This window comes from Lepus europaeus, chromosome 1, assembly GCF_033115175.1.
Source record: "Lepus europaeus isolate LE1 chromosome 1, mLepTim1.pri, whole genome shotgun sequence".
Taxonomy (NCBI): domain Eukaryota; kingdom Metazoa; phylum Chordata; class Mammalia; order Lagomorpha; family Leporidae; genus Lepus; species Lepus europaeus.
Window position 1 is genome coordinate 177,158,188 of NC_084827.1, and position 14,145 is coordinate 177,172,332.

Sequence of the window (14,145 nt, forward strand, 5' to 3'; positions counted from 1 at the left end):
CTGAGTGAGGCCCAGAGAAGCGTTTTGTTATCTGGCCGTCTCCCTTCCCTTCACAACACAGCAGAGTACATAGGTAAAGTCACATGACCTTTAGGACACTCTAGCATGGCTCTTTTTCTGCAAAATTAAAGGCAGAAGTGACTTTCTCAAGCTTTCTTGCTGTTAATAAAATTGTCAGCCTTAATTTTTTTTGTAATATCATAAAATTATGCACATTGTTCATTTAAGCATTTTTATTTTTTATTTCATTTATTTGAAAGAAAGAATGTCAGCTAGATAGTGTGCCGACAAATATCTCTCACTTGCTGGTTTACTCCCCAAATAGCTATAAGCCAGGGCTGGTTCAGGCCAAAGCCAGGAACCTGGAACTTAATCCTAGTTTCCTGTGTGTGTGGTAGAGATCCAACTACCTGCTGCCTTCCAGGGTGTACATTAATAGGAAGCTGGAATTCAGAATGGAGTTGGACTGGAACCCAGGCACTCCCATTCGGGATGTGTGCATCCCAAGTAGTGTCCTAGCCACTGCATGTTTGATACCTGCCCTCTTAATTTTTAATTGTTTTTTGACTCGATAGTAGCAGCATTCTTTAAAGCATCATTTGGTTTTAGCTAAGAAGCCACTTGAAGCAATTATACTTTGATTCACTCCTTGTTGTCACTTGAAATACCACTATCCAATGGATTTTTTATTTTTAAGATTTATTTGAAAGAGACAGTTACAGAGAGAAGGAGAGATAGAGATCGCTGGTTTACTCCCCAAATACCCTCAATATCCAGAGCTGGGCCAGGCTGAAGCCAGGAGCTAGGAGCTTCTTCTGGGTCTCCCATGTGGGTGGCAAGGGCTCAAGCAATTGGGCCATCTTCCTTTATTTTTCCAGGCACATTAGTAGGGAGCTGGATCAGAAGTGGAGCAGTTGGGACTTGAACTGGTGCCCATATGGGATTCCTGCGTTGCAGGCAGCAGTTTAACCTGCTATATCAAAGTCAGCCCTATCCTGTGGATTTTTTTTTTTTTTTGAGATTTATTCATTTTACTTGAAAGGTGTAGACACAGAGAGGGAAAGGCAGAGAGAGAGAGAGAGAGAGAGAGAGAATCTTGCATCCACTAGTTTATTCTCCAAATGGCAGCAATGACCAGGGCTGGGCCACAGCAAAGCCAGGAGCTTCTTCCAGGTCTCTCATGTGGGTGCAGGGACCCAAGGACTTGGGCCATCCTCCACTGCCTTCCCGGGCCATAGCAGAGAGCTGGCCTGGAAGAGGGGCAACTGGGACAGAATCCGGTGCCCCAACTGAGACTAGAACCCGGTGTGCCGGCGCCACAGGCAGAGGATTAGCCTGTTAAGCCACGGCGCTGGCCCCTCCTGTGGATTTTTAAGATACTGTCTCCACACAGCATTAAAAGCAACTTGTGTTTTTGCAACTGAAAACACCTGGAGTTTTGCTTTGTGGTTATTTTGGCAGTGGTCATATTTTTGGGACTCAGTGCTTATTAGCATAGGATGCATGTTGCTGTGATGTGCTGTAAAAGTTAGTATCAAAGCCCTGTACTGTGGTTTTGAATGAAAACTTCAAATAATCACTTTGCTAAAACGCTATAGTGGTGTTCATTTGTTAGCTTCATCAGAGTCATTTAGGACTTTGGTTAGAAGTGGGTGTTTCAGTCTTACTCTAGTGCTACTGAGATTCTCTAGATGTTAGAAGATACTAGTTTGTATATACACCGTGATTTCTAATATTTTGATCTTGTCTTAAGACATTTATTTATTTAGGGGCTGGTGCTGAGGCGCAGTGGGTTAAAGCCCTGGCTTGCAGTGCCCACATCCAATATGGGTGCTTGTTTGAGTCCCAGCTGCTCCACTTCCAATCCAGCTCCATGCTAATGTACCTGGGAAAGCAGTGGAAGATGGCCCAAGTGTGGGAGACCCGGAAGAAGCTCCTGGCTCCATTGCGGCCATTTGAGGAGTGAACCAGGGGATGGAAGATATCTGTCTCTCTCTCTGCCTCTCAAATAAATAAATAAGAATCTTTAAAAAATTTCATTTTACTTATTTATAAAGATTTATTTATTTGAAAGGCAGAGATTTGGGGGGAGCGTGGAGAGAGAGAAAGATCTATTGATTTACTATCCGCTGGTTCACTCCCTGGATAGCTGCAACAGCCAGGGCTGGGTCAGGCCGAAGCCAGGAGCCAGGAGCTTCTTCAGAGTCTCCCACGTGGGTGCAGTGGCCCAAGCACTTAGACCATCTTTCGCTGTTTCCCAGGTCATTGGCAGGGAGCTGGATTGGAAGTGGAGCAGCCAGGACTTGAACTGTTTCCCATATGGGATGCTGGCACTGCAGGCTGAGGCCTAAACTTCTATGCCACAGCGCTGCCCCTCTCCCCCTTAAAGATTTATTTATTTGAAAAGCAGAGATAGATGGGGGGGGGGGAGGGGGAGAAAGAGATCGAAGATCTTGCATCCACTGGTTTACTCCCCAAATGGCTGCAAAGGCTGAGGCTGGACCAGGTAGAAGCCATGAGCAAGGATCTTCATCCAGGTCTCCACACAGGTAATAGGTGTCCAGGTACTTGGACCATCTTCCATTGCTTTGCCAGGTGCATTAGCAGGGAGCCGGATTGGAAGTGGAGCAGCTGGGACTTGAACCGGTGCTCATAGGAGATGTTGGCTTTGCGGACGACAGCTTAACCCTCTGTACCACAGTGCTGGCCTCATTGTGACAAGTCTTGGAAGCCATTCTGTGTAAAAGATACTGCTGATGAAAAATGATGCTTTAAAAGTTTTCCTGTGGAATTACTAGGTAATTTATAGTGATATTTTTATTATTTACAGTGTTAAAAGGACCTGAACAAAGTCTGCTCCAATCCCTGCTGTGAACCAGCAGAACTTTTGAACAGGTAAGTGTGGAAGGGATGACCAAGCTGAGGCCTTATGCAGATTGGTGATTTTTGCTTCCGGTTTTCAGTTACTTTCGTTGTATTATTTTTCCTGAGGTTACAGGTTATTTTAAATAGAAACATCTCTGATTCCGCTCAGATCTTCTGTAAACCATAAGATTAATACCCTTTTTGCATTGACCCTGGTGTGGATTTGTGTTTAAATTATTGTAATGATTTTTGTTTATTTACTTATTTATCTTTTTTAAGGAATTTTTTAAAAAAGATTTATTTATTTCTTTGAAAGGCAGAGTTACAGAGAGGCAGAGGCAGAGGGAGAGAGGGGTCTTCCATCTGCTGGTTCATTCCCCAGATGGCCGCAATGGCCAGAGCTAGGCCAATGCAAAGCCGGGAGCCAGGAGCATCTTCTGGATCTCCAACGTGGGTGCAGGGCCCAAGCACTTGGGCCATCTTCTGCTGTTTCCCAGGCCATAGCAGAGAGCTAAATTGGAAGTGGAGCAACCAGGACTTGAAGTGGTACCCAGATGGGATGCCGGCACTGCAGGTGGTGGCTTTACCTGCTATGCCACAGTGCCAGCCCCAAGGAAATTCTTTCTTTTTTTGTTTTTTTTTTTTAAGGTTTATTTTATTTATTTGAAAGAGTTACCAAGAGAGGAAGAGCCAGAGAGAAAGAAAGGTCTTTCATCTGCTGGTTCACTCCTAAATGACCGCAACAGCTAGAGCTGAGCTGATCCGAAGCAAGGGGCCAGGAGCTGCTTTGGGTCTCCCACGTGGGTGCAGGGGCTTAGGGACCTGAGCCATCTTCCACTGCTTTCCCAGACCATAGCAGAGAGCTGGATCAGAAGTGGAGCAGCCAGAATCAAACCAGCGCCCATATGGGATGCCGGTGCTGCAGGCTGGGGCTTTAACCCACTGCTCCACAGTGCCAGCCCCAGGAATTTCTTAATATATTCTCAGAGTCATAGCAAATGCAATAAAATAATAATACAACATAATATTCATGTTAATGTGATAGTAATACAAAGAGAACAGATTCCATGTAGTTCATAGACACAATTTTTTTTAATAAAGACATTCCTTTTTAAAAATATTTTAATTATTTATTTGAGAGGTAGAGTTACAGACAGTGAGAGGGAGAGACAGACAGAAAGGTCTCCCATCCGCTGGTTCACTCCCCAAATGGCAGCAACAACCAGAGCTGAGCAGATCTGAAGACAGGAGCCAAGAGCTTCTTCCAAGTCTCCCATGCGGGTGTGGGACCCAAGGACTTGGGCCATCTTCTGCTGCTTTTCCAGGCTCTAGCAAGGAGCTGGATTGGAAGAGGAGCAGTCGGGACTCGAACTGGAGCCCATATGGGATACCAGCGCTACAGGTGGAGGATTAACCTGTGCAATAGCGCCGGCCTTGATAGATATAATTGTTATAAAACTACCCTTCTCTCTCTCCCTCCCTTGCTGTAATAATGGTTTACAAAAAAATTGTTTTATTTATTTGAATGACACAGAGAAGGAAAGAGCTCTTCCATCTACTGATTCGCTCCCCAGATGCTTGCAATAGCTGGGGCTGGGCCAGGCTAATCCAGGTATCTTACTTTGTGGTATAGGCAACTCAACTACTTGAGTCATCCCTTGCTGCCTGCTAGAGTATGCATTCGCAGGAAACTGGAATGAGGAGCAGAGCTGGGATTTGAACTCAGGCCCTCTGAGAAAGGGATGTGGGCATTCCAAGAGATATCCCTCTGGTAAGGGATGTGGGTGTCTTACCCATTACGCCTAATGCGTGGCCCAGGTAACGATTTTCGAAGAAGCAACAGAAAGGTGTGCGCTTTGTGGACAGGGTGCTAAGATATCTCAGAGAACGTAGGAGTGCTGGCTGCGGAGGGTGTGAACCAGAGAGCACTTTTCTCCCAGCTGCTCAGAGGCATTCTCTCCTCGGGCTTTAGTTGTGTTTCTACAGTCTGGCCTTTTGCCCTGTAACAAGCACATGGGAAAAAATGACGGGGGCTAGGTGTTCTGGCACAGTGGTGGAAGCTGCTGTTTGGGATGCCCGTGTCATATTGGAGAGCTGGTTTGAGTCCCAGCTACTCTGTACTTCTGATCCAGCTCCCTGCTAATGTGTCTAGGAAGCAATAGCTCAAGTACTTAAGTTCCTAACACCTATGTTGGAGATAGGCTTGAGTTCCTGGCTTCCGCCTGGCCCTGCTCTGACTGTGGGAGCTGTATGGGGAGTGAACCAGTGGATGGAAGATCTCTGTTACTCTTTCAGATAAATAATCATTTGGAAAAAAAAATGATCCCTTCATTCTTCGAGCCATAAATGAACTCAAGCTTTAACGCTGCTAGCTGATTACTAGCTGAATGTCTATAAATTTCAAACTTCTGTGACAGAAAGTTGATTGGTTGAATGTGTTCTCCATCAGTGGTCCAATTATTTCTGGCCTTGTGGTTGGGATCTAGAAGTGCAAACAGTTACTTAAAGGCCTCACTCTTAAGGGTAGGGGCTGTTGTCGATAGACTTGTACAGAAAGCTGCTGGATGTTTTTTTCTTATCCAGCATTCTAGAAAATTTTCCCGAGTACAACTCTGCAGTTTGAGCTTACATACAAAAATTGTGGTGAATGAGGCCCAGTGGGTATCGCCAGGCATCCTTGTTGGAACTTCTAGTGCAGTTTTTAACAGATGCTCTGGATTGGGGGGATTCAGAGGAGCATCTCAGGTAAAGATTTAGCAAATGAACGTAAGCAGATAAGCAGTAAGCAATAAGCATAGTTTGTGAAACAGTTTATTTTATTGTCTATTGATTGTTTTTGTCAATTTCAGGGTGCTTTTTGTAATACTAAGCAGTACTTGAAAGTTAGAAATTCATGTAGAATCTGAAGGGTGGGGCTTCCTAGAGGGTTCATATGATTAGTGAATTGTGGTGTGGATCTTGTCTGGAAAGGACAGTGAGACAGGATAAAGTTTTGAAGTGGTGTGTTTTTGTGTTCTAGAATTATTAGGTGATTCTCAAGCAGACTTTCTAACAGAGTATTTTGAAGTGCTCTTTACTTTTGAGACCAGTTTGCCCCAGTATATCTAGATTTTTGATGAAAAGTTTAGGAATTACTATTAAAAGTAATGTACATAATGATGTGGCACGTCACAGATGTGATTCCAATGATAGTTTTAGCCAAGTTTTTTTTTTTTTTTAAGAGATTGCAGCTGAGTTTATTTTTAAGGTAGAAGAGATCCTTCTCAAATTGTACACTTTCTTGAATATGGACATTGATGGAAGACATATTCAGGACTTTTTGAGATTCAAAAAGATATAATCCATGGGGCTGATGCTGTGACATAGTGGGTAAAGCCTCTGCCTGCGGCTCCGGCATCCCACTTCTGCTCCACTTCTGATCCAGTTCTCTGCTGTGGCCTGGAAAGCAGTAGAGGATGGCCCACTGCAAGTGGGAGCTTTAACCTGCTGTACCACAGCACGGTCCTGTCTTAAATTTTTTTTAAAAGGCTTATTTATTTATCTGTTTGAAAGGCAGAGCAACAGAGAGGAGAGAGAGGGGAGAGAGAGAGAGATAGAGAGAGAGAAAGGAAGGAAGGAAGGAAGGAATGGAGGGAAGGAGGGAGGAAGGAAGGAAGGAATCTTTCATCTGCTGGTTCGCTCCTCAAGTGGCCACAACAGTCAGGGCTCAGTCAGGCCAGTTTAGGAGCCAGGAACTCAATCTGGGTCTCTCACATAGGCCAAAGCACCTGGGCCATCCTTTGCTCCCTGCCAGGCACATTAGCAGGAAGCTGGATCATCAGCTGAGCAGTGGGTACTTTAACCCTAACTGGCATGGTGATAAGGGATGCTGGTGTGGCAAGCAATGGCATAATTTGGTGCCTCATGATGCTGGCCATTTAAAAAAATTTTTTTTAAACTTGATTTTTATTTATCTGAAAGGCAGAGTGAGAGAAAAAGATCTACTGAGACTTCCCTCCAGTGTTTAAGCTGGGCCAGGCCAAAACCAGGAGCCTGGAGTTTATTTCGCTCCCACATTGCTAGCAGGGACCCATGACTTGTGCCGTCACCTATTGTCTCTAGGGTTCTGCATTAGCAGGAAGCAGGACTTGATTTCAGGCCCTCTGATGTGGGATACAGGCATCCCGAGGGGCAGCTTAACCTTTGCCACAACACCGACCCTCTAAAAATTTTTTTAATCCAAGGATTATTTGAAGTCTTGCTTTGTGCGACATGCTGGGCTAGCGTTAGTGGTGAGCAAAACACATAGGCTATCTTCATGGGAATTACAGCCTCATAGGAGAGGCAGTCAATCATATAATCACCTAAACTCTGAAAAGTCTGTCTGTCCTTGGAAAAGATAAAGTTTTAAAACCCTAGATTCTTAGTGTCACATTTGAGATCTTGGTGTTTTTACTGTACCTTGGATGTGTTTTCAAGAGTACACAAGTTTTAAGTCCCACATAGTGACAAGGACCCAAGTATCCAGGCCACCACCTGCTACCTCCCAGGAAGCTGGATTGGAAGCAGAGTGGCATCTCAGTCCCGGGTACTCTGATGTGGGACGCCTGCATCTCAAGTGGCGTCTAAACCGCTGTGCCAGACGCCCACCCCAAGTGTTCTTTCATTTGTTACTTTTTTCCTTCTTGACATAGACATCAACATTTATTTATTTGTCAGAGATTCAGAGAGAGTGAGAGAGCTCCCGTTTACTCCCCAAATGCTTACAGCAGTGGAGGCCGCTATCAGGAGCTGGGAACTCAGTCCAGGTCTCTCATGTGAGTGCAGATTCAACCACTTGAGCAATCTCTGTTGCCTTGGAGGGACTGCATTAAGCAGGAAGCTGGAATTAGGAGCAGGAGCCGGGAGTTGAACCTAGGTACTCTGAGGTGGGATGCAAGTGTCCTAACCAGTGTCTTAGGTGCCCCATTTTCAACTTTTTGGCTTTAGAACTTGTCTTAGTCTTTTTTTTTTCTGCTGCTATAACAATACTTGAGACTGATAGTTTATAATGAATAGAAATTTGATTCATGGTTCTGGAGGCTGCTAGTCCAAGTGCATGGGGCTGGCATCTAGTGAGGGCCTTCTGGCTCTATCATCTCATGGAAAAAGGCTGAGAGTGAGTAAGAATGAGCTGGGGATGAGCTCGTTTTCTTTTCTTTTTCTTTTTTTTTTTTTTGACAGGCAGAGTGGACAGTGAGAGAGAAAGGTCTTCCTTTTGCCGTTGGTTCACCCTCCAATGGCCACCGCAGCCAGTGCACCGCGCTGATCCGAAGGCAGGAGCCAGGTGCTTATCCTAGTCTCCCATGGGGTATAGGGCCCAAGGACTTGGGCCATCCTCCACTGCACTCCCGGGCCACAGCAGAGAGCTGGCCTGGAAGAGGGGCGACCAGGACTAGAACCTGGTGTGCCGGCGCTGCTTAGGCGGAGGATTAGCCTGTTGAGCCACGGTGCCGGTCTAAGCTCATTTTCATAACAACCCATGTTAGTGATTACTGTTCGCTTGATAATGACAGTTCTCTTCATGACCTGTTCACCTCTTAACAAACCCCACTTCCCAACACTGTTGAATTGTGTTTCTAGCACATGAGATTTGAGGGGCAAGTTCAACCATGGCAGGACCCTTTTATCCTCTTAAAAGTTATCAGAGCTTGAGGCCAGTGCTATGGTGCAGCAGGTTAAAGCCCTGGCCTGCAGCACCGGCATCCCATATAGACACCGGTTTGAGTCCCAGCTGTTCCACTTCCAATCCAACTCTCTGCTATGGCCTGGGAAAGCAGAAGAAGATGGCCCAAGTCCTTGGGCCCTTGCACCCATGTGGGAGACTGGGAAGAAGCTTCTGGCTTCTGGCTTCTGGCTTCGAATCAGCTCACCTCCAGCTGTTGCAGCCATTTGGGGAGTGAACCAGCGGATGGAAGACCTTTCTCTCTCTGGCTTTACCTCTCTCTGTAATTCTGTCTTTCAAATAAAGAAAATAGATCTTTAAAAGAAAGTTGTCAGGTCCCTTGTTGTGCTGCAGCAGGTTAACTACCACGTGCGGTGCTGGCATCCCATATTGGAGAGCCAGATCAAGTCCCAGCTGTTCCACTTCCGATCCATCTCCCTGCTGAGGCCCCAGGGAAGACAGTGGAAGATGGCCTTGGTACTTGGTCCCCTGTAGTCCATGTAGGTGAGCCAGATGGAATTCTAGGCTTCTGGCTTTGGATTGACCCAGCCCAGAGTATTGCAGCTATTAGGGGGAGTGACCCAGTACAGGGAAGAGAAAAGGATCTCTCTATCTTGCTGTAACTGCCTTTCAAAAAAATTTTTTTAATAGATTTATTTATTTATTTTGAAAGTCAGAATCAGAGGGAGGGAGACATCTTCCATCTGCTGGTTCACTCCTAAAATGGCTGCTGGGGCAGGCAGAACCCAGGAGCCTTTTCATCTGGCTCTCAAACGTGGGTGCTGGGGCCCAAGCACTTGGGCCATCTATGTGCTGCTTTCCCCACGTCATTAGCTGGGAGCTGGGTCAGAAGTGGAACAGCTGGCACTTGAACCTATACTCATGGGATGCTAGCATCACAGGCTGTGGCTTTACCTGCTATGCCACAATGCTGACCCCCAAAATAAATCTTTTTCTTTTTTCAAAGATTTATTTATTTATTTGAAAGTCAGAGTTACACACAGAGAGGAAAGGCAGAGAGAGAGAAGTCTTCCATCCGCTGGTTCTCTCCCCAATTGGCTGCAACGGCCAGAGCTGCACTGATCTGAAGCCAGGAGCTTCTTCTGGGTCTCCCACAAGCGTACAGGGGTGCAAGGACTTGGGCCATCTTCTACTGCTTTCCCAGGCCGTAGCAGAGAGCTGGATTGAAAGTGGAGCAGCCGGGACTAGAACCAGCGCCCATATAGGATGCCAGTGCTTCAGGTCAGGGCGTTAACCTGCTGTGCCACAGTGCCAACCCCCAGAAATAAATCTTTAAAAAAAAAGTTACTACTGGGGCCAGTGCTGTAGTGTGGTAGGCTGAGCCTCCTCCTGGCACCAGCATCCCATATGGGTGTCGGTTCATGTCATGGCTGTGCACCTCTTCTGATCCAGCTCTCTGTTTACGGCCTGGGAAAGCAGTGGAAGATGGCCCAAGTGCTTGGGCCCCTCCCTCCACCCATGTGGGAGACCTGGAAGAAGTTCCTGACTCCTAATCAGCCCAGCTCTGACTGTTGTGGCCATCTGGGTAGTGAACCAGAAGATGGAACACCTTTCTCTCTCTCTTCGTTCTCTCTCAAATAAATAAATAAAGTAAATTTTTTTTTTTAAGATTTATTTATTTATTTTAAAGAGTTAAAGAAGGAGAGGCAGAGAGAGGCCGGTCTTCCATCCACTGGTTCACTGCCCCATTGGCCACAATTGGGATGCTTTTCTGCATCACAGCAGAAACCTCTGATGGACAGTGCTGCTGTAGAAGATTACTTTTAATGGAATCTCAGCTAATAACAAGTTATAAATTCATATGTACCCAGCACTAAACAATCCCAATTATTTTATTTTAAAAAATAAATATTTTTAAAAAATCAATGTAATATAGAGTGTAATATACTGAAAACCGTTCTGCTCCTCAAAGTAGTAATTCATAAAGTATTAAGGACCTGTCAAAATCATTTTTAGAAATGGGCAATTCGGGGCCGGTGCTGCGGCTCATTAGGCTAATCCTCTGCCTTGCGGCGCTGGCACACCGGGTTCTAGTCCTGGATGGGGCGCCGGATTCTGTCCTGGTTGCCCCTCTTCCAGGCCAGCTCTCTGCTGTGGCCCGGGAGTGCAGTGGAGGATGGCCCAAGTGCTTGGGCCCTGCACCCGCATGGGAGACCGGGAGAAGCACCTGGCTCCTGCCTTCGGATCAGCATGATGCACCGGCCGCAGCACGCCGGCCACGGCGGCCATTGGAGGGTGAACCAACGGCAAAAGGAAGACCTTTCTCTCTGTCTCTCTCTCTCTCTCACTGTCCACTCTGCCTGTAAAAAAAAAAAAAAAAAGAAACGGGCAATTCGGGACCAGCGCTTTAGCATAGTAGGTAAAGCTGCCGCCTGCAGTGCTGGTATCCCATGTGGGCGCCTGTTAATAGAGTCCCAGCTGCTCTGCTTCCGATCCAGCTCTCTGCTATGGCCTGGGAAAGCAATGGAAAATGGACCAAAGACCATGCACCCGTGTGGGAGAACCGGACGAAGCTCCTGGCTCCAGATTGGTGCAGCTCCGGCCGTTGCGGCCATCTGGAGAGTGAACCATCGGATGGAGGACCTCTCTCTTTCTCTGCCTCTCCTCTCTCTGTGTAACTCTGACTTTCAAATAAATAAATAAATCTTTAAAAAAATGTTAAAAGCCTTTACTTTTTAATGACAACCCAGTTTCCTTTATTTTTCTAATAGACCTTTTTTAAAGAATAGTTTCAGATTTATGGACAGTTGAGAAGATAGTCGTTTCCCCTATTTTTAACATATTACTATGATGCATTGTTATTTTTATTTTCATTTCTTTTCAAAGATTTATTTTTACTTATATGAAAAGCAGAGTTACACAGAGAGAGAGATCTTGCATCTGCTGGTGCACTCCCCAGATGGCCACAACGGCCGGAGCTGCGCCCATCTGAAACCAGGAGCCAGCAGCTTCTTCAAGGTCTCCCACATGGGTGCAGGGGCCCAAGTACTTGGGCTTTCTTCCACTCTTTTCCCAAGAGCCTTGGCAGGGAACTGGACTGGAAGTGGAGCAGCTAGGACTCAGAACTGGCATCCTGATCTGGGATACCTGGGCTGGTTTAACCCACTAAGCCATAGCACCCTGCCTCTGGTACATTGTTAAACTCTGTGAACTGATATTGATACTTTGTTGCTAACTAAAGTCCATTATTAATTTGTAATCCTTGTTTTACTTAGAGTTTTTTTCTGTTCCAGGATACTATCCAGAATACCATGTTTCATTTAGGCTTGTGTCCTTAAGCCTTCAATGACTATAACAGTTTGTTTTTTTACTTTTTTTGTTTTTAAAAATTTATTTGAAAGGCAGAGTGACTGGGGTGGGGGGTGGGGTGGGAGGAAGGTGGCAGAAGGGGAGACTGGGGGACAGAGAGAGAGAGAGAGAAATCAGTCTTGATCAATCATCAGAACTAATCTTCCATCTGTTGATTCACTCCCCAAATGACTGCAACAGTCCTGTCTGGGCCAGGCCAAAGCTGGGAGCCCAGAACTCCATCTGAGTCTCCCATATGGGTGGAGGGTCTGAGTACTTGTGCCATTTTCTGCTGCTTTCTCAGGTGCATTAATGGGGAATGGCATCAGAAGCCTGGACTAGAACCTGCGCTCCAATAATCGGATGACAGAGTTACAAGCAACTGCTTAACCCACTGTGCCACAACATTGGCTCCTGAATTCTTGTTTTTTGACAACCTTGATAAGTTTGAGGAGTCCTGGTTGCGTATTTTGTAGAGTGCCTCTGTGTCAGAATTTGCTGTTTTTCTCATGATTATGTTGATGGTATGGGTTTTTGGGAGAAAGTTTACAGAGGTAAAGTAGCATTTTTATCACAGATGTCAGCATGATTTTTTACTGTTGATATTGATCTTGATACCTTGTCAGGTTTGTCCACTGTAAAATTATTCCCTCCACCCCTTTGTGGGGTGGAATTTTAAATTTAAATCGTGCTTATGGTGAGCTCAGGCTTTTTTTTTTTTAATTAGCTTTTCTGAGGTATGATATATATATTATTATATATATAACATATACATAAATATATAACATATATATAAATAAAATGCCTTCATTTGAAATATGCTCATTAAGTGTACATTTTAAACTCAGTGTACATTTTGGTAAGTTTTGACAAATGTGCCTACTTGTGTAAGCACTACAGTTAAATAACATTTTCATCAACCTCAGAAGTTTCTTCCAATGTTTTTTGCAGTCATTTTCTCTCCCCCATGTATCTTCTGTGATTGCAGATTAATTTTACCTTTTCTAGAATTTTAAGTAATTGGAGTCATTCAGCATGTATGGTTTCTGGATTTGGCTTCTTTTGCCTAGTTAATATCTGTGATTAGTCCATGTTGCTGCATCTATCAATGGTCTTATTTTTAATGTTAAGAATAGTCTGAGGGGCCGGTGCTGTGGCACAGTGGGTTAACGCCCTGGCCTGAAGCGCCAGCATCCCATATGGGCGCCGGTTCTAGTTCCAGTACACCACTTGTAGTCCAGCTCTCTGCTATGGCCTGAGAAAGCACTAGAAGATGGCCCAAGTCCTTGGGCCCCTGCACCTGCGTGGGAGACCCAGAAGAGGCTCCTGGCTCCTGGCTTCGGATCGGCACAGCTCTGTCCGTTGCGGCCATGTGGGGAGTGAACCAGCAGATGGAGGGCCTCTCTCTGTCTCTGCATCTCCTCTCTCTGTGTAACTCTGACTTTGAAATAAATCAATAAATCTTAAAAAAAAAAAAAAAAAAAAAAGAATAGTCTGCGACTAGTATAGCATTTATCTGTGGGTAACTGTATTGTTGGCAATTTTCAGTGTTTAGGAATAAAGCTGATCTTAGTGTCATGACATGGGTAGTGATTCAGAACTGTACTGGGTTTCAGTGTGTATCACAAAACTGTAAATTAGGAATTTTAATTCCTTTTAAGATGAGGCGAAAAGTCAATGGAGCATGGTAATTTTTAAAAAGTTTTCTATGCCTGGCTGGCATTGTGGTGGAGCAGGTTAAGCTGCCATCTGCAGTGCCAGCATCCCTTATGGGCACCAGTTGAAGTCCTGGCTGCCCCCCTCTTTTTTTTTGAAAAGTTAGAGTTTACTTTTTTTTTTTTTAAAGATTTATTTGGAAAGCAGAGTTACAGAGTGGCAGAGGCAGAGAGAGAGGTCTTCCATCCACTGGTTGACTGCCCAAGTGGCTGCAACGACTGGACCTGGACCAATACAAAGCCAGGAGCTTCTTTCAGATCTCCCACGTGGATGCAGGAGCCCAAGGAGTTGGGCCATCTTCTACTACTTTCCCAGACCATAGCAGAGAGCTGAATCGGAAGTGGAGCAGCTGAGACTCAAACCGGCACCCATATGGGATGCCAGCACTGCGGGCTGCTGTTTACCTGGTATGTCATAGTGCCAGCCCCTGCTCCACTTCTGAACCAGCTCCCTGCTAATGTGCCTGAGAAAGTGGTGGAAGATGGCCCCTGGGCCCTGCCACCCAAGTGGGAGACCTAGTGAAGTTCTGGCTCCTGACTAAAGCCTGGCGCAGCCCCAGCTGTTGCAGGCAT

At 45.6% G+C, this 14,145-nt stretch overlaps 1 protein-coding gene across 3 annotated transcripts in view; it reads left to right on the forward strand.

Annotated features, from left to right (window-relative positions):
- The window catches only part of GIGYF2 (GRB10 interacting GYF protein 2), a 152,026-nt gene that overhangs the window by 4,548 nt on the left and 133,333 nt on the right, over positions 1–14,145 (forward strand). For all 3 annotated transcript variants that reach the window (XM_062193489.1, XM_062193501.1, XM_062193495.1), the window contains exon 2: positions 2,831–2,895. The gene's annotated coding sequence lies outside the window, so the exon portion shown is untranslated. The remainder of the gene's footprint in view (positions 1–2,830; positions 2,896–14,145) is intronic.